Source organism: Chiloscyllium plagiosum, unplaced genomic scaffold (genome assembly GCF_037043375.1).
Source record: "Chiloscyllium plagiosum isolate Xiang-an unplaced genomic scaffold, Cpla_swu_hap1 HiC_scaffold_21, whole genome shotgun sequence".
In the NCBI taxonomy this organism is placed as follows: Eukaryota; Metazoa; Chordata; class Chondrichthyes; order Orectolobiformes; family Hemiscylliidae; genus Chiloscyllium; species Chiloscyllium plagiosum.
This window is the reverse complement of record NW_028270159.1, coordinates 46,891,002-46,911,414: the sequence shown is the minus strand read 5'-3', so window position 1 is coordinate 46,911,414 and position 20,413 is coordinate 46,891,002. Positions and strand designations below refer to the sequence as shown.

General features: G+C 44.5%; 1 protein-coding gene across 4 annotated transcripts in view; it reads left to right on the top strand.

The window, feature by feature from the left end:
- pnpla7b (patatin-like phospholipase domain containing 7b) overlaps positions 1 to 20,413 on the top strand; it is a 354,731-nt gene that overhangs the window by 184,773 nt on the left and 149,545 nt on the right. The gene's annotated exons all lie outside the window — the stretch shown is intronic.

Sequence of the window (20,413 nt, the reverse complement as noted above, 5' to 3'; positions counted from 1 at the left end):
TTTCTGACCAGAGATTGATTTTTGTGAAAATATTCAAGTAATCTATTCTGAAACCAGTAACAATATAGTTCAATTATGTTAGTAGAAGATGTCATTGGAAGAAATGGAGGTGGATGAAAATGGTGAGATGGAATCTTAAGCTGCAGTCAAGGCTGGGATTGTGGACTTGCAGGCTGTTTTTAATATCAATTTTGTATCAGTGTATTTGTTATCTCTTGTGCGGAACATGAGCACACTAACATATTCATAAATAGTCATTCAAACAAGAAATGTAGAACATAGACAAAATGGTAAATAAGTGCAGTGCCATCTGCACTTAATGGCAGGTGAGGCTTTCACCAGTTATCAGCATGTCAAGTTACTGTGTGTCCTAGGGTTTAAGGCTAGAATTCAGGGTCTTGTGCTACTGCAGCTCTTTAACGGAATGAGTTGCCTGGTCATAGAGTCATAGAGATATACAGCATGGAAACAGACCCTTCGGTCCAACCTGTCCATGCTGGCCAGATATCCCAACCCAATCTAGTCCCACCTGCCTGCACCCGGCCCATATCCCTCCAAACCCTTCCTATTCATATACCCATCCAGGTCCTGTTGTGTTGTCTATCCTGAACTTGCCAGTAATGCACTCCATTTTGATAATGGACTCCTATTTGGACTCCTATTCTGGGTTATCTGGTAGCATGTGGAGTAATTAGTGAGCATTAAAGTCCAATTCTCTGCCACAGTAGCCAGGATGGGATTTTGTGACCTCTTTCTCGAGCACAGTTAGAAATATGCAATGAATATTGGCCTAGCCAGCAAGGACCACAGAAAGATAATAAAAACGAGGCTGCCTTATTTGTGAATATGTTGAATGTGCATTTTCAGGTGCAGACAGATCTGTTGTGTTTGTTTTCATGGCTTTCGTAGGGAGCTCGGTGGCACAGTGGTTAGCACTGCTGCCTCACAGCGCCTGAGACCCGGGTTCAATTCCCGCCTCAGGCGACTGACTGTGTGGAGTTTGCACCTTCTCCCCGTGTCTGCGTGGGTTTCCTCCGGTTTCCTCCCACAGTCCAAAGATGTGCAGGTCAGGTGAATTGGCCATGCTAAATTGCCCGTAGTGTTAGGTAAGGGGTAAATGTAGGGGTATGGGTGGGTGGCGGGTCGGTGTGGACTTGTTGGGCCGAAGGGCCTGTTTCCACACTGTAATGTAATGTAATCTAATCTAATCATCCTTGCGAACCAAACTGTAAATGTAGGACTTCACTTGGCTTTGTTTTTCATAAATGTTAATGTATCAAAACATTTGGACAGGTTTCCAGTTTTCATTATATCATACAATGGTTATTTGAGCAGGAAAATTTCACTTAAAGTTGCCATTTGCTAAATGGCAGCAAGTGTGGATTAATCCACTCCATGAATTGGTAACTAAGACACAGCAGTGGGTCTGATGGCTAAAAGCATTGTCTGAAATGGCACCACCCAGTTTAGCTGAGTCACTCCTGCAGTGAACCAACTCTGACATGACTGACCATACAGGCTCCTGTGCAGTATAAGTTCTATGATTCTAGATTGCATGACCCTGAGTTGTAGCACCAACACATGCCAAACCTAAAGACCAGAAAGTCTCAAGTTGTAACACTAATCCATCAGGACCAGCAGGGCCTCTGATGAAAACTGACCTCTGTGAGGATTGCTGATCTCAACCATGGCAACAGTAGACATGCTAGTTGATCCCAATTTGAATATTTTTATATACATAGACGCACGCATATGAGTGCTTGTTGATGTTAAGCAAGAACAAGACTCTCCTGAATATCACCACACTATCACGACAACTGCCTCTTTCCACTTCTGTAATATTGAGCTTCTCTGTTCTTGCTTCATCTTATCCACTGTAATTCTCATTCATGCCTTTTTCTTAACCTCCACATTTAACTATTCCAATACATTTCCAATCTCCAATTATATCTTCCATAATCTTGAAATCATAAAAGAAATCAAATCCTGTTCACCCTTCACTCCTATCCTTGCTGACCTACATTGGCTCCAATATACATTGCGTTTGATCGTTAAACACTTTATATCATCTGCATTTTTCTGGTTCTTGTGCGTGCTCTCTCTCTCTCTCTCTCTCGCTGTCTCTCAGGAACGTGCACTCGCTCTCGCGCTCTCTCTACCTCACTTTTGCTCTTGCGCTCTCTCTCCCTCCACCCAATCTTTGTAATCTCTTGTAAGACCCACAGCCCCTTGGGCTCTGCTAACTTTGGCCTCTTGAACATCTCTGATTTTCCATCATTGGTGATTGTTCGCTGAGATGCTAGGCTCTGAAACTTTGATAACATTCCTGTAAAACCCCCTTATGATATTTTGCTGGAGTAGCAAAGGATACAAGGATGCTCATGAAATGCAGCTGCAACACAGTGTCATGCTAGAGAGTGTGTGACTGCTACCTCTGCCAGTATTCATTATGCTTCCCACGCTATCATCACACCTATTCTCTGTTCTAGTTCACTTCTATCCCTCCCGCGCTCATCATCTGTTTGGCCTGTTTGTTGTTGGATGTGGTAGCTACTGGCTGGGCCACCATTTAATACCAATGTTTAGTTACCAAGAGGGCAGTTTAGAATTGCTGTGGGTCTGGAGTCACGTTTCGTCCAGATCAGAGGAAAGGCGAAGATTTCCTTACCTAAAGGGCATCTGTGAACCAAATGGATTTGTACAACAACCAACAGAGTTTCATGGTCGCCATTAATCCGCTTTCGATCCCAGATGTTTGTTGAATTTAAAGTTCACCATCTAATTCAAATTCATGCCTGCAGAACATTGGCCTGGAGCTCTAGACTGCTATGACCAGTGACATTACCAGTACGCTACCACCTCCTTATAACTAAACGTTCTTCCATTGATCTTCCTGCTCTGAAGAAGGGTGCTGGATTTGCAACATTAACTCTGATTTCTCTCCAGATACTGTCAGACCTGAGTTTTCCAGCCATTTCTGCTCCAATTTCCAGCATCTGCCATTCTTTGTTTTTTTTTGTTCTTCCATTTATGCCAATATCTATGTAGAAAACCTGGTGCGATCATGAGACCTATCAGTCCGGTGACATTGACCATCAACTGACTCTGTGATAATCTCCCATCATCAGCGTCTGGTGCATCAGACCTGCAAAATAAGTTGCTTTGCTGTTAGCAAGTGTCTAAATTCCAAGGGACTTGACATGAGCACAGAATATTTGTGAAGTCGGGCTGCAGTGGGAGAAGGGGAGTGTGGTAAATTCCCCAGGCGACTCTTATCCAGGCCCTCCCATCCCAGCACAATATAGAATCAAGGTGAGAGACTTGTGTAAGGCATCCATTCTTTCTGATGAAAAGTAACATCACATTACTGCACACAGATGAATCAGCCCGAATCTTGAGCGCATGCCCTTCAGGAAATACAAGGATGCAGAATGGGTTATTGTCAGGACATTTTAAAAGTCTCTACTCTGCCATACAGTATTATATAGAATGTCCTGTCAACATTGAGGGAGAGGAACTAAAGGTTGACCTCCTTTGTGCAAGAAAGGCTAAAGGGTGACTTGAATAATTGAGAAAGAAAAAGGCTTGGCAATATGTTTCTCTTTTACTCTGTGAGCTAGGATCTGGAGTGATGTACCTGGAAGGATCGTGGAAGCAGATTTAAATATTGTTATGAGAAGGAATTAGATGAATACTTGAAAGGGAAATTATTTCTGGGCTGTGGGACAAAGCAGAGGAGTGGTACTAATGGGATGGGTCTTTCAGAGAGAAAGAGAGAGAACCCAGTCATGATTTCACCTCCTGCTGTATAATGCTATGATGTAATGTAAAAGCCCTGTCACACCTCTAGATAAGATTCTATTACAGCCATCACCTGCATCCCAACAGTGGTTTCATCGAGAAATAATTATTTGCTTATCCTTAAACTTCATGTCTAGTATAAATAATATTGCACAGGAAGCTGAAAGCCACAAAAGCAATTATTGTTGTTATTATTGTTGTCCTGAGAAGAAATTGTCATTAGAATTGGCCTTGTAGTCCCAGTGCTTGTTTATTGCTTTTTATACGGTGGGTATCATTAATAATCAGGAGACTGGCTGACCTCCTGGTATGTGGAAATTATTTTGGAGTGTTAGGAGATGGAGTGATTGACGATAGCCATCAGGGTGTGTTCAATTTCAGCTGGAGTGCACTGATAGATTCTCACTGAGAGATGCATGCAACTAATGTTGTTTCTGAAATTTGTTTTGAGTTTCATTGTCTTTGCCTACTTTCTCCTGTTGTTAGGCAGGATGGAAACACTTGGCATTTCAACATCTATCTCCTTTTACATGGTGCATTACGAATTGATTGCTTTTATATTTCCTGTTGTCAGAGTCATACAGCAAGGAGTCAAACCCTTTCGTCCAACCAGTCCATGCAGAACATTACTCCAAACTGAACTAATCCCACCTGCCTGCTCCTAGCCCATACCCCTCGAAACCTTTTCCATTCATGTATACCATAGTCTCCTCAAGGTAGAGCCATGGCTGCCTGTTACACAGGAAGTAGGAGGTCACTGGGAAGCTCAGAGGGCAGTTGGCGATGAGAGACATCAGTGGAGGTGAAAGAGGAGTGGAACCACAAAGTGGTTGGAGGGGCACCATTAACATTGATGTGGGGAAAGGAGGATAATGAGTGGGGTGAGTGGGAACAGAGAATTGGTGATGAGAAACTTGGCACTCGAACATAGAATAGTACAGCACAGTACTATTCCATGTTGTGCTGACCTTTTATCCTATTCTAATATCAAATTAACCTACATACTCTACATTTTACTAACTTCCATGTGCCTATCCAAGAGTTGCTTAAATGTCCCTGATGTATCTGACTCTACTACCACTGCTGGCAGTGTATTCCACACACCCACCACTCTCTGTGTAAAGAACCTACCTCTGACATCTCCCCTAAACCTTCCTCCAATCACCTTAAAGTTATGCTCCCTCATGATAGCCATTTCCACCCTGGGAAAAAGTCTCTGGCTATCCACTCCATCTATGCCTCTCATCATCTTGTACACCTCTACCAAGTCACCTCTCATCCTTCTTCACTCCAATGAGAAAAGCCCTAACTCCCTCAACCTTTCTTCATAAGTCATGCTCCCAGTCCGGGCAGCATCCTCTGGACCTTCTCTAAAGCTTCCACATCTTCCTTATAATGAGGCAACCAGAACTGAATATAGTATTCCAAGTGTGGTTTAACCAGGGCTTCAGAGAACTGCAGCATAACCATGTGGCTCTTAAACTCAATCCCCCTGCTAATGAAAGCCAACACACCAAATGCTACTTTAACAACCATATTAAGCTGGGTGGCAACTTTGAGGGATCTATGGATGTGGACCCCAAGATCCCTCTGTACCTCTACACTCCCAAGAATCCTGCCTTTAACCCTGTATCCTGCATTCAAATTTGACCTTCCAAAATGAATCACTTCACACTTTTCCAGGTTGAACTCCATCTGCCACTCCTCAGCCCAGCTCTGCATCCTGCCAATGTCCTGTCGCAACCTACAACAGCACTCCACACTATCCACCACTCCACCAACCTTCTGTCATCGGCGAACCTACTAGAAGTGAAGATATCCAAAAGGAATAGGAGTTGGTGAGGGTTTGGCACCATCTTGGTTGAATTTGATCATGTCCTGAAACGATGGGGGCAGGTGAACATTCTCTGATTATGCAGTGTCCAAACATTTGAAGGGCTGTAGTCAACTGAAGGGTCTGATATCCTTCTGGAATTCAATGCAAGTTAACAATGGTCTGTGACACCTTATGAGTCAGAACAGCTGTGTCACATGACAGCATGTATGTCCCTGTGAATTATGGGCTCTTGTGGGGCAGTGGTGGTGTCTCTACATCTGGACCAGGAGGATCATGGTCATGCTGTAGATGTGTGCTATAACATCTCCAAACAGATTGATTCACTCGATTTTAAAAAAAGAAATCAGAGCAGGGTTTTTGTGCAGTGGTAGTATCTCTACCTTTGAGCTAGGTGGCTTGGGTTCAAGCTCCAACTGCACCAGAGATGTGAAATAATATCCCTGAACAAATTGGTTAAAAAATATCTAAAATAGTTAGAGGCTCTCACTGATCACTGTAAATAACATTGTTGTGTGCAGCGGTCAAGTGTTAATTTTGTGGTTTTTATTATTATGCATGATAGCATGTGTGTACATGCCTGAGAAAATGAGACAGAGAATTGAATCAGGATTTGCTGTATCCAAGGTTGTTGCACTAAATTGGATTATTGTGATTACAGATTTTAAACAAAACTACAATTGCTTTTTCACTTCCAGCAAGCTGCTAAAGTAAATATAATCATCTAGGTGGTATATAACAGTAAATCATTCAGTTCTAACCCTGTCGTCTGATTCCCTATTCAAAGCTAGATTTTCATAGAATCAGAGAATTCCTACAGTGTGGAAGCAGGCCATTCGGCCCTTCAAGTCCACACTGACCCTCAGAATAGCATTCCACCTAGACCCTGTGACCCTGCATTTCTCATAGCTAAGTCACTTAGAGTGCACATCCCTAGACACTTTGGACAACTTAACATGGCCAGTCCACCTAACCTACACTCTGAGGAAACCCATGCAGACAAGGGGAGAATGTGCAAACTCCACACAGACAGTTGCTTGAGGGTGGAATTTAAACCATGTCCCTGCTGCTGTGGGGCAGCAGTGCTAACCACTGAGCCACTGTGCTGCCCCAATCTATAATGCCCAAACAACTTTATATGCTGCTTACTCAAATGTTATGTTCTTGGTAAACTATTTGTCTCTTCAATACAGTACAGATTAATGCTGTAGACACAAAAGGCAGAAAAGTGCACAACATTTGTGCAGCACAATGGCTTAGCGGTTAGCACTGCTGCCTCACAGTGCCAGGGATCTGGGTTCAGTTCCAGCCTTAGGTGACTTATCTGTGTGGAGTTTGCACCTTCTCCCCATGTCTGCGTGGGTTTCCTCTGGGTGCTCTGGTTTCCTCCCATAGTCTAAAGATTTGCAGGTTAGGTGGATTGGCCATGCTAAATTGCCTACTGTATTCAGGCATGTACAGGTTAGTTGGGTTAGCCATGGGAAATTCAGGGTTGGGGGATAGGGTAGGGGGATGGATCTGACTAGGATGCACTTCAGAGGATTGGTGGGGACTTGAAGGGCCAAATGGCCTCTTTTTCACATTAAAGGGATTCTATAATTTGTAATTGGTTAGTTGACATCAACAATTACAATTTCATTGCCATGTTAGATCTGTTGCTACATTTCTCTTTGCTGCATTCTCGAAATCAGGCTGGAGCAAAACTTCAGATCTTTAAATGTTCCCTTGTGCACTCACCCTCCACGTACAATTTAATGAGCTTTATCCATTGATTTTTTATTGGAACACCATCTTGTAAATACCATATTGTGCTTACTCCAGGTTTCAAAAAAATACTCTCTGCTCAACTCATAAGGGATTGTTCCAGATCCATATCTCCAGCCTTTCACTCCATTATTTAACTCTGTGCCTGCAGAATTTATTGAATATTTAGGTTTCGGTAGCAAGTGCTTTGGTTGTCTCGTATATGAATCATAGCCTTTTTCACAGGATGTGGGTATTTCAGGCGCTGAACATGTCATTCATGTAATCCGGACAGAGCCCTTGGATTTTTCAGTAAAATCTCTGTCACGCCCTCTTCCTTGCGTGCTCTCTCTCCCTCCCTCGAGCTCTGTCTGTCTGTCTCTCGCTCTCCCTCGAGCTCTGTTTCTCTCTCTCACCCCCTTGGGCTCTCTCTGTCTCTCTCTCTGTCTCTCTCTCTGTCTCTCTCTCTCTGTCTCTCTCTCTCTCTCTCTCTCTCTCTCTCTGTCTCTGTCTCTGTCTCTCTCTCTCTCTCTCTGTCTCTCTCTCTCTCTCTGTGTCTCTGTCTCTCTCTCTCTCTCTCTCTCTCTCTCTCTCACCCACGAGCTCTGTTTCTCTCTCTCTCTCTCACCCATAAGCTCTATCTCTCTCTCTCTCTCTCCCCCTCGAGCTCTATCTCTCTCTCCCTCGAGCTCTATCTCTCTCTCTCTCTCTCTCCCCCTCGAGTTCTATCTCTCTCTCCCTCTCTCTCTCTATCTCTCTCTTTCTTTCTCTTTCCCCCCCCCCCCCCAAGCTCTGTATCTCTCTCTCTCTCTCTCTGTCCTTCGAGCTCTCTATCTCTCTCTCCCCCTCGGGCTCTCTCTCTTTTTCTCTCTCTCTCTTTCTCTCTCTCTCTTTCTCTCTCTCTCTCTCTCTCTCTCTCTCTCTTCTCTCTCTCTCTCTCTCTCTCTCTTTCTCTCTCTCTCTCTCTCTCTCTCTCTCTCTCTCTCTCTCTCTCTCTCTCTCTCTCTCTCTCTCCCCCTCGAGCACGCGATCTCTCTTTCCCCTTGAGCTCTATCTCTCTCTCTCTCCCCCTCGAGCTCTACCTCTCTCTCTCTTTATCTCTCTCTGTCTCTCCCTCGAGCTCTATCTCTCTCTCTCTCTCTCTCTCCCCCTCGAGCTCTATCTATCTTTTTCTCTCTCTCTCTCTCCCTCGAGCTCTAGCTCTCTCTCCCTCGAGCTCTCTCTCTCTCTCTCCTCCACACCCGCCGCCCCCAACACAGAAGGTGCTAAATCTTATTCACCTGAACAAGAGATTAGATTAGATTATTTACAGTGTGGAATCACAAGTCTTTCCGTTTGTTGATCTGGACTTGAAATTTCCCCTTGAATTGCTGTGTTAGATTGCCTCAATTACTTCTCTCCATCTCTTCCCCCCCCAACCCCGTCTCTCTCTACCCCTCCCTCCCACCCTCCCCCCGACCCCCCCCCCCCCCCCCCCCTTGCACGTTTGCCTTCATTTTGTCTCTTACCCCTCTCAATGTTCTGTTACATTTCATTCAACTTGACAAGAGATCACAATTCTTTCCCTTTGCTGATTTGGGCTTGAAATTTCCTTATGAACTGATCTCACATTGATTGCCTCAATTCCTGTTCCCTGTCTTTCTCCCCTCCTCCGCGCTCCCTCCCTCCCTGTCCCTCGTTCTCACACTTTCGCCTTCCCTTTGTCTCTTCCAGTCTCAATGTGTTGTTGAAGCTCATTCACCTCTACAATAGATCACGATTCTTTCCTTTTGCTGATCTAGGTTTGAAATTTCCTCTTGAATTGCTCTCACATTGATTGCCTCACTTCCTGCTCCTGTTTTTGGTTCGTCACCCTCTCCTCCTGAGTCCACATTCCTCAGCTCTCCCAGAAACTATCATCCGATCTTTCTCTCAGACACAAAAACAGACAGTAGGATGTGACGTCCAAGTTAAAAATGACCCCAAAAATGAATTCTTTGGGATTAAAACAGGGTAAGGTTTATTCCTGCATTTGAAGCCCAGGGAAGTGATTTGTGACACAGATTCTTGCAATCCTGTAAGAGGGTTGTAGTGGTGCAGTATAGTGCCGTGCCTGCTGGGCTAATGGTTCCTTGGTTCACATCCCACTGCTCCAGAGGTATGTAACAATATCTCTGAACAGGTAGATTGCAAAATATCACACAGCCCTGTATAAAAGAAAGCAAACAGAAAGAACAGTAGTCACAAATTACTTAAAGTCAAAGATATTGGAATTTGTTCACCTGAATTAGAGTCCATTAAGTCCATGCATGGTTGAGGTTCTTCCAGCTGGCTGTATGCAGACATCGCTTTCATAGGAGCGTAGATGCAGTCCGATTGCTGACGGTGCATTAGCTGTTTACAGGCGAAAAGCAGGTTTCTTTTGAGAGATATTGAAATCATCGCCAAGCATTTAGCTCAGCCCGACTACTTTTCTTGTTGTATGTATATTCGCTCATGAGATTTGAGCGCTGCTAGCCAGGCCAACATTGGTATTGACCGCAGAGCAATTGAAAGTCAACCACATTGCGGTATCCCATGTAAAGGTGGGATAAAGATCAGGTAAAGATGGAAGGTTCCTTCCCTAAAGGGAATCAGTGACCCTAGTGAAAAATCCTCAAATATTGTCATGAAGTTAAGTAAGATATGGTGATTGTTGATGCAGTGGCTTATCAGAAAACAAAAGTTTATTTGTCCCATTGTTATATCTCAGATGATTTAATTGAGCTGTTTTTATTATTCTAGTAGTTTATTTCTATTGTGTAATATCAACTGCCCTTAGTCCTGTGTGAATTAAATGGCTTAGCAGTTAAGAAGCTAAAGGAAAACATTTGCCTTAAATGTTTGTTTTTATGCCTTATTCTCCATCAGCAGGCATTTTCTTTTCTGAAATATATTCCTGGGATTTGGTGACATTGATGAGGCTGCACTTAATGCTCAATGAAGTTATGGTTATCTTTTTCACTAAATTACTGTTTTCCTCTCACTGATGGTTCTCTTACAGCAGTGAATTTGGTCAGAAATTCCAGGGGATTCAAAATGTTAAAATATATCCAGGTCGGACTATGTAGTGATTGACTGATGGTGTTTCCATGACCTCAGTCAATTGTGTGAACATCTGAGAACTAATCCTTCTTTAGTTATAGTTTCCTGAGCTCGGTTCAACCTAGTCAGGTGATCAACAGCAACCAATCCAGTTCAGCATTTGTCCTTTTCAAAACCATTTTTAGTTCATGAGCAATCGGTGATATTAAAATCAAATGAGGGATGTCAAACATTGGTAATCCATGTTTGCGATTATTGTAACAAGTTAGATAAAGAGAAGCACTCCCCCGGAACCCAGTTACACACTGAAATTGACACCTACTATGACTAATGTGGTCCAATTAAAAGCACCATGCAGCATATTTGGCACACGGGTAGATGTGAAGGCTAGAATATTGTCAAGCTTTAGTCACTAATATACCAACACTGGCTGCTGCCCATTCTCCCTGTCACTGGCTGGGCGACGCTGTCGTTCTCACTGTCACTGGCTGGGCGACGCTGTCGTTCTCCCTGGCACTGGCTGGGCGGTGCTGCCGTTCTCCCTGGCACTGGCTGGGCGGTGCTGCCGTTCTCCCTGGCACTGGCTGGGCGGTGCTGCCATTCTCCCTGGCACTGGCTGGGCGGTGCTGCCATTCTCCCTGGCACTGGCTGGGTGGCACTGTCGTTCTCACTAGCTGGGTGGCACTGTCGTTCTCACTAGCTAGGTGGCACTGTCGTTCTCACTAGCTGGGCGGCGCTGTCGTTCTCACTGGCTGGGCGGCGCTGTCGTTCTCACTGGCTGGGCGGCGCTGTCGTTCTCACTAGCTGGGCGGCGCTGTCGTTCTCACTAGCTGGATGGCACTGTCGTTCTCACTAGCTGGGTGGCACTGTCGTTCTCACTAGCTGGGTGGCACTGTCGTTCTCACTAGCTAGGCGGCACTGTCGTTCTCACTAGCTGGGCGGCGCTGTCGTTCTCACTAGCTAGGTGGCACTGTCGTTCTCACTAGCTGGGTGGCACTGTCGTTCTCACTAGCTGGGTGGCACTGTCGTTCTCACTAGCTGGGCGGCACTGTCGTTCTCACTAGCTAGGTGGCGCTGTCGTTCTCACTAGCTGGGCGGCGCTGTCGTTCTCACTAGCTGGGCGGCGCTGTCGTTCTCACTAGCTGGGCGGCGCTGTCGTTCTCACTAGCTAGGCGGCGCTGTCGTTCTCACTAGCTAGGTGGCGCTGTCGTTCTCACTAGCTGGGTGGCACTGTCGTTCTCACTAGCTGGGCGGCGCTGTCGTTCTCACTAGCTGGGCGGCGCTGTCGTTCTCACTAGCTAGGTGGCACTGTCGTTCTCACTAGCTGGGTGGCACTGTCGTTCTCACTAGCTGGGTGGCACTGTCGTTCTCACTAGCTAGGTGGCGCTGTCGTTCTCACTAGCTGGGCGGCGCTGTCGTTCTCACTGGCTGGGTGGCACTGTCGTTCTCACAAGCTGGGCGGCGCTGTCGTTCTCACTAGCTGGGCGGCGCTGTCGTTCTCACTAGCTAGGTGGCACTGTCGTTCTCACTAGCTGGGTGGCACTGTCGTTCTCACTAGCTGGGTGGCACTGTCGTTCTCACTAGCTAGGTGGCGCTGTCGTTCTCACTAGCTGGGCGGCGCTGTCGTTCTCACTGGCTGGGCGGCGCTGTCGTTCTCACTGGCTGGGCGGCGCTGTCGTTCTCACTGGCTGGGCGGCGCTGTCGTTCTCACTGGCTGGGCGGCGCTGTCGTTCTCACTAGCTGGGCGGCGCTGTCGTTCTCACTAGCTGGGCGGCGCTGTCGTTCTCACTAGCTGGGCGGCGCTGTCGTTCTCACTGGCTGGGCGGCGCTGTCGTTCTCACTGGCTGGGCGGCGCTGTCGTTCTCACTAGCTGGGCGGCGCTGTCGTTCTCACTAGCTGGGTGGTGTTGCTGTTCTCACTGGCACTGGCTGGGCGGCGCTGTCGGCCTCACTGGCACTGGCTGGGCGGCGCTGCCTTCTCACTGGCACTGGCTGGGCGGCGCTGCTGTTTTCCCTGGCGCTGTCGGCCTCACCGGCACTGGCTGGGCGACGCTGCCGTTTTCCCTGGTGCTGCCGTTCTCCGTGGTGCTGTCGGCCTCACCGGCACTGGCTGGGCGGCGATGTCGGCCTCACCGGTACTGGCTGGGTGGCAAAGTCTGCCTCACTGGCACTGGCTGGGCGGCACTGTCGGCCTCACCCGCACTGGCTGGGCGGCGCTGCCGTTCTCCCTGGCACTGGCTGGGCGGCACTGCCGTTCTCCCTCGCAGTGGCTGGGCGGCGCTGTTGTTCTCACCGGCACTGGCTGGGTGGCGCTGTCAGCCTGACCGGCGCTGGGTGGCGCTGCCGTTCTCCCTGGCACTGGCTGGGCGGCGCTGTCGATCTCATTGGCACTGGCTGGGCGGCACTGTGATTCTCACTGGCACTGGCTGGGTGGCGCTGCCACTCCCACAGCCAGTGACAAAGAAGCCGAAAAGTCATATCAGACTTGAAACATTAACTCTGTTTCTATCTGCACAGTTGCTGCCAGACGTACTGAGTTTCTCCAGCATTCTCTGTGTTTGTATTTAGAGATTATGCATGGGGATTGCTGGAATTGGAGTGCAGTGATGATATTGCAGGATTCATAATGCAGACTGATGCTGTGGAGACATGAGTCCAAATCTCCTTGCAGCAGCTGAGTGCATTTAAATTGTTATCGGCGATTTAAACCTGGAATGAAAGGCTGCCCTCAGTAATGAGCGTGAAGCTGCGAGCTGAAACAAAAACTCACCTGGTTCCCCCATGTCTGTTGGGGAAGGAAATCTAACCTTACACACTGGGGCCTACTCATGATTCCAGGGCCACAGTAATGCACTTCACCCATAACTGCCCTTTTGTAATGGCTGTGAGGCTCATGGTTGATTTCAAAAAGACGGCTCTCTATCAGCCTTTTGAGGACAAGGGGCAGTAGGCATGATCTTTGCCAGCAAAGCCTGCATTCACTGGATGGGATTTTCTCAAAGGTTACTGGTAATGTGAATAAGTAGTTTGACAAACAACTTGAGGTAAGGTAAGCTGCTGCTGCATGTTGTTTAATGTGGATAAGGGTTAGTTTTGCATTTTGGAAGCCATTGGAGCACATTTCGGTGGGTGAAGGTTGCGGATGAAAAGCGGCTCCAAGTGCAGAATTCTTTGAACGTTCAGGTACAGGTTAATTAGACAAAAACAAAGACTGGTGACATTTTGAATTTTATTAGTAGGAGTGTGTAGTAAGAGAGGTAAGAGCAAAGGGATTGAGAAGTACTTGATGGATTATTGAATGCTGTGAACATTGCTGTATCGTTCTCTAATTTTGGTTGCCTTATTCAAGCAGAATTGTAGATTCTCACTTTTGTTGGGTCAATTATTTTAGCATTGGAATAAGGGTCAAAAAGGCATAAATGGAAACAGCAGTAGGTCATTCGACCTTCAGGTGTGCTTTCACAATCAGTAAGATTATAGCTGATCTATTTCAGCTCCACCTTGCTGCAGTAACCCCATATCCCCTTTGTAGACAAAAATCCATAGATGGAGAAAGTGAGGACTGCTGATGCTGGAGATCAGAGTCAAGGGAGTGGTGCTGGAAAAGCACAGCAGGTCAGGCAGCATCTGAGGAGCAGGAACACTTGAATATAGTCAGCAACTGAGCCTCAACAGCCATGTGCGGTAGAAAATTTCCAAGATTCATCAACCTTTAAGTGAAATCTTGTAGGGATAGTGATGTCCTTCTCACTAACCTACTAATCCAGAGATCCAGGTAATGTTCTGGAACGCCGGGTTTGAATCCTGCCATGGCAGGTGATGGAATTTGAATTCAGTAAAAACCTGGAATAAAGAGTCCAATGACCATGAAACTGCTGGACGTTTAGAGAAAACCTATTTGGTTCACTAATGCTCTTCGGGAAGGAAACTGCCATCCTTTCCTGGTCTGGCCAAATGTGACTGCAAACCTACAGCTGGTTTATTGCTGAATTAGCAATGCAAGCGGACCTAGCCAGTGACCCCACATTCAGTGAATTAGAAAGAAATCATTTCAATTGAGTCCAAAGTGGCCAACCGTTTATTTTGGGACTGTGACCCTGTGTTCTCTGTTCCCCAGCTAGAGGGAGTCTTCTCACAGCATTACTCCTGTCGAACCCATCACAATTTGCATTTCAATGGGATCATCTCAGCTTTCAAATAATATAGACCTTGTTGTCTTAGTTTCTGCTTGTACCTTTATCCTAAGAATCTTTCTGGAGAACTTCTGAACCTTCAAGGGTTAACGTGGCCTTACGATGGTAAGGAGATAAAACCTGCACATTGTACTCTGGTTAAGACCCTATCAGTGTAAAACCTATCATCTATATGTCATTGTTAAGACTTTTTCACTCTTATACATCAACCCAATAAATTATCTTTCAGACTGATAGCATTTGCTTTCCATGGAAGGTTTTTAAATCCCAATCAATGTAAACAAAACCATAACTTCCCCATGTAATTGGTAACGTGTAAGGCAAGAACGTCGATTTCGCTGCTCGTTGGATGCTGCCTGAACTGCTGTGCTCTTCCAGCACCACTGATCCAAAAGTATACAGGGTCTGTTTAACTGAAGCAGGTACAACAGAGCTTTCTTCAAACAGCTTAATGGCTGGTTAATGTGTCTTGCATCTATGAATATTAACTGTTGTTTTTGAAATGTATTCATGTTCCAGCATATTAAAGGAAATGAATGAAAGGATTCAGTGAATAAATGAATATTTCATTTTGAAGTAATTCAAGTGGGGAGAAAATGCAAGAATTTTTCCCCTCTGTTCTGTCAGAATCAGAATGGCAAATTATCATTTCTTTGAAAATGAACATTGATTTTGAATATCAGCATCTATCTGACCTGTGACCTTTTGTTTTTATTGCTGTTGCTTGTTTTTAAATTGTGCGTAATTACACCTTAGTTACACCTTGTGAGCAGATATTAAAAGGTTGCAATCAAGAGTTATTTAAAATTAGTTTGGCAATCAGTGTGATCATTCTGGAAACGTCAGTGCTACATTGAGAAGTGAGCAGCCTGAGCAATGCCTTCGACCACAGGAATGGTCTGTCATTGCTGTGCTTTGATCATTTGTATCTGGACTTGCAGCCTTGGTTTTGAGAGTTGGTATTTCTATATTTCTCTTTTCCATCAATATTTTCACCTTTTGTGGGAGAATGTCATTGCCTGTATTCATATGGAATCCTAGAGCTTTACAACATAGAAACAGACCCTTCGACTGGCTGAGATCAGGTTAGAGAGTCAAATCCTTTTGTGGCTTCTCCTCCTTTGGCCAACAGTGACATTCCAAGCTTATAATTTAAGGCTAATTGTTTTGTAAATGGATGAATGGAAATTGTATTGCAGTGAGAATGCTGGATTGATCATCTGCAGCTTGAAGGCTGTATTGTGTGCAATGATTCTGCGTTTATCCTTCTCCCAGTTATAGAATCTATGTCTAAAAGTACTTGCTTCAATCCTCAGGCAAAGCTTTTCCCCTTACTCTAGGATGAAGCTTCCCTTTATCATTGTTGTGATGTTTCATTTGATAGCAGCAATGCATTGTTTAGATTTAAAGAGTTGTACAGTGTGAAAACAGACTCTTTGGACCAACTCATTCATGCAGACCACATATCTTAAATTAATCTAGTCCCATTTACCAGTATTTTGCCCATATCCTTCAACCTTTCCTATTCAAATAACCAACCAGATGGCTTTTAAATGTTGTAACTGTATCAGCCTTCACCATTTTCTCTGGCAGTTCATTCCATGCATGGACTGTCCTCTGCATGAAGAAATTATCACTTAGGTCCCTTTTAAATCTTTTCTCTCTCACCTTAAATCTAATTTTGGACTCCCCTACCCTGGGGAAAAAGACATTGGGTATTCACAATTTTATAAACCTCGATAAGGTTCTCAGCCTCCAATGCTCCAAGGTAAATAGGCCCAGTTTTTCAGCCTTTCCCTGTAGCTCAAACCCTCCAACCCTGGCAACGTCTTTGTCAATCTTTTCTGCACCCTTTCAAGTTTCACAACGTCTTTCCTATAGCAGGAAGACCAGAATTGAATGCAGTATTCCAAAAGTGGCCTAACCAATGTCCTGTAAAGCCACAAAATGACATCCCAACTCCTATACTCAATGTACTGACCAATAAAGGCAAGTGTACCAAATGTTGTGATCACTACCCTATCTGCCTGTGACTCCACCTTCAAGGAACTATGAACCTACACACCAAGATCTGTACCACAAGATCTCATTGTTTGGCAACACTCCCTCGGAGGCGAAAGTGAGGACTGCAGATGCTGGAGATCCGAGTCAAGATTAGAGTGGTGCTGGAAAAGCACAGCAGGTCAGGCAGCATCCGAGGAGCAGGAAAATCAATGTTTTGGGCAAAAGCCCTTCCTGGTTAAGGGCTTTTGCCCAAATCGTCGATTTTCTTGATCCTCGGATGCTGCCTGACCTGCTGTGCTTTTCCAGCACCACTCTAATCATCCTGCCCTGATTTGCCTTACCTAAATGCAACATCTCACATTTATCTAAATTAAATTCCATCTGCCACTCATCGGCCCATCTGCTCAAGGTCTTATTGTACTCTGAGGTAACTTTCTTCACTATACACTATGCCATCAATTTTGGTATCATCAGCAAATTTACTTATTATTCCTCCTACGTTGACATCCAAATCATTTACATAAATGTCAAAAAGCAGTGGACTCAGCACCAATCCTTGCAGCACACCGCTGGTCATAACTCTCCAGTCCGAAAAACAACCCTGCACCACTACTCTCTCTGTCCTACCTTCAAGACAATTTTATGTCCAAATGGCTTGCTCTCCTAAATTCCGTGTGATCTAACCTTGCTAACCAGTCCACCTTGTTGAATGGCTTGCAATAAGAACCAAATTGCAAGTGACTCCTTCGTTAGAAATGCATTCCTTTTTTAAACTACAGAGCATATCATCCAAGTAACTGCAACAAGGAACCATTCAGAGAAATTTCTCCATTCTACCCTGGCTGACTTTGCTGATTTGGTACATGAGGGCTCCATGAGAAGGAATAGCCACAATTAATTCTACCCCGAGTTCACCTGCAACCCAAAATGGTAACTGTGCTGTTACTAATCACAATTAGGACCAAGCATCGTTGTGCTACATTATGTTTTCCTTTTTATCTATTTGATGGCATTTGCATTATTCTGTGAAATTTTTTTGTGTTGTAATGTTTTTCTCGCTATCAAGAGGTATGCATGCTGTTTGTCTATGACATAGTGCTGTGCATACGACTGTTAAATTATCCGGATCTTTGTTTTGCAGGCCTGATATTTCTGCTTAATGCAGATCCATCTAATTTCCAATAATCTAATATTTCACAAAGAGTATAAAAAAAATTGTCCCCTCTTATTGATTCTTTCAGAACTTACAGATCACCTGACTCTTAATTTTGTGGTTTATGCTTCCACGGCAAGGAAATCTCTTTCAATTTTTTTGCTTCCCAACATCAATCCTAATTTGATTGTTGTCAGTTTTGACTCTGTCACTCCCATCATCATGATTGAGTTTGAAATAGCCAGGCTTATCAGTCCTGTTTGCAACCTTGATTCCTGGGCAAAAGATCAATAGGTTGTGAACTGATATATCCAGACATTGATCAATGGAGAGTGTTGCCCACTGGTTAGTTATCTGGTTTACTCTGGTTCCAGAACACAAATAACTCCTTGTCTCCATTTGTGATATCTTTAGCCCTAATTCATCGAATCATAAAATACAGGAGGCTTTTCCACCCTTCGGATCTGAACTGTTCTTTAAAGGAACCACCAAGTTAGTCTTGTTTCCTTGGGCTTTATCTGTGGCCCTGAAATTGTCTCCTTTTCAAGTACAGTGCTTACGTCCAATTACTATTCAATTTGCTTAAATGATTATTTGCTGAGTAAGAAAAGATTTATTTCTTTTAGGTGAAGACTTGCTGAATTGCTCCAACAATTTTGGTTTTTACTTCAAAGCCATAATATTGAACACCCTGTTAAATCTTCCTTGCTGTAAGCAGAAGAATTGAAACTTCTGTAGTTTTTCCACATAACCAGATTCTCTCTCAAACTTAGAACAGTATCAGTAATTAGTGTTTAATTGCCAATTTTTTCCTGACTTGTTTGTTAAAGTTTGTACCCACTATCATTAGTTATCTTGTTATTCACTTGACCACACCATCTACTCTTGGGAGAACTCTAGGGAGGAGAGCAGTTACCTCATTTATGGCAGATTCACTGTTCTGCTGTAACTAGATGTTAGAGGTGGTAAGAGTGGATAAGAGGGATTCTTGTATTTGTTTTCCTTATCCTTCCAGTCTTGGGAAATGGTGTTGAAGTATCGAACTCTGGCTCATCATTGATGCTTAAAAGCACAGCTGTGCTGGAACTCTTACCATAAATCTTGTCCTCACCACTCTTTACCACGATCTTTCCTGCTGAACTATTCCAGTTCACTATAGACTACTCCTTTTGCATGTGCTTTGTAAAACAATAGAATATGTTAATTTCTTCATCTATTTCCTTTCCCTTTTCTATAGAATAGTACTTCATTACTGATCTGTGTTCTTCCAGCCTCACCCAATCAACTAACCAGCCAATTGCTCTAGTTTTCTTTTCAGTTTAGAATTTAGAATTAGCTTTATTGTCACATGTACTCACATGAGGACAGTGAAATGTTTACAAGTCGCCACTTATGGTGCCATCTTAGGTACAAAGGTACCTAAGTACAGATTCTTAAGTACAAGTACTGAGGAAAAAGAAAGAAAAATAAGGAAATAAAAAGTCCAGTATTACAGATCTTCAAAAGTACAAAGTCATGATAATAAATTAGAAAAATAAGGAAATAAAAAGTTTAGAATAACAGTCCTTCCACGATAATATAATATTTTATAAAAAACTTTTTAAAAAAGGACAATTTAAGACCAAGTCAATCCTAGTCCATTTCAGAGTGTCTGGGCTCAAGGACCTGAGCTCTCCTTGGAATCCCAGGCCAGACTGCTGAAGGGAAAAAAACCATATGGAGTCACAACTCTGAGACTGACAAAAACTGCCTCCGAAGCCACTGAAAGAGGTCCCAGGCTGCCATAGCCACCAACAAGGTGTCCCAGATTGGTCATTGGAGTCTGGGGAATGGATCCATCTCATCTTCAGCCATCGCCTAAGTAGCTTAGTTGAAGGCCCCACTAGGAGTCAGCCACGACCAGATACATACCCCATTCTCCACTGCAGCAGCCTCCCAGGCCCTCCTTCCTTACCAAAGCCACCAAAAGAAGGGAAGATGAACTTGATGTTTAAAAAATAATTTAAAAATGAGATGGCAAGGAGGTAGAGGGGTTAGGAGGAATCCTCATACATGTGGGAACTCTGTAAGATCATTGTTGAGTACAGCTGATTTGGAATGGAGAGACAGGGTATGGGAACACTGGCCAGGAGGTTGAGCTTGTGGTTTTGTTTTGGTGATTACATTAACCTGTTCTGTAAGAGGAAACAACACTGGTACAGCTTTCCTTGGGTCACTGTTGGTGAAACGTTTAAGTTCCTCTTCACCACTGTCACCATCACAGTTGTCGTGATGTGCCTGGATTTATGTAGTTATGGAGTGAGAGACTGGTGGCAGCATTGCCTTCATCAATGGTGAGGACACAATCTGTCAAAACATTTTACTTTCCTCCGGTAACAAATGGCAAACTGGCCCTTATTCAGATTAATTGGTGCCAAGAACTTAATTTTGCACAAAAGAAATGCAATTATTGGGAAAATTCTGAACAGATCAGCCCTCTGATAGCTTTCAGAGCTTAGATCCATCTGGGATCAGATCAGTTCAGGATCTGTGACGGGCAGGTAGAGTGGGGCTGGTGTATGATGGGATGGTGTTGGTGTGTGTGTCGAGATTCTGTAGTAAAAGGACCTGGAAGTTGGAGCTC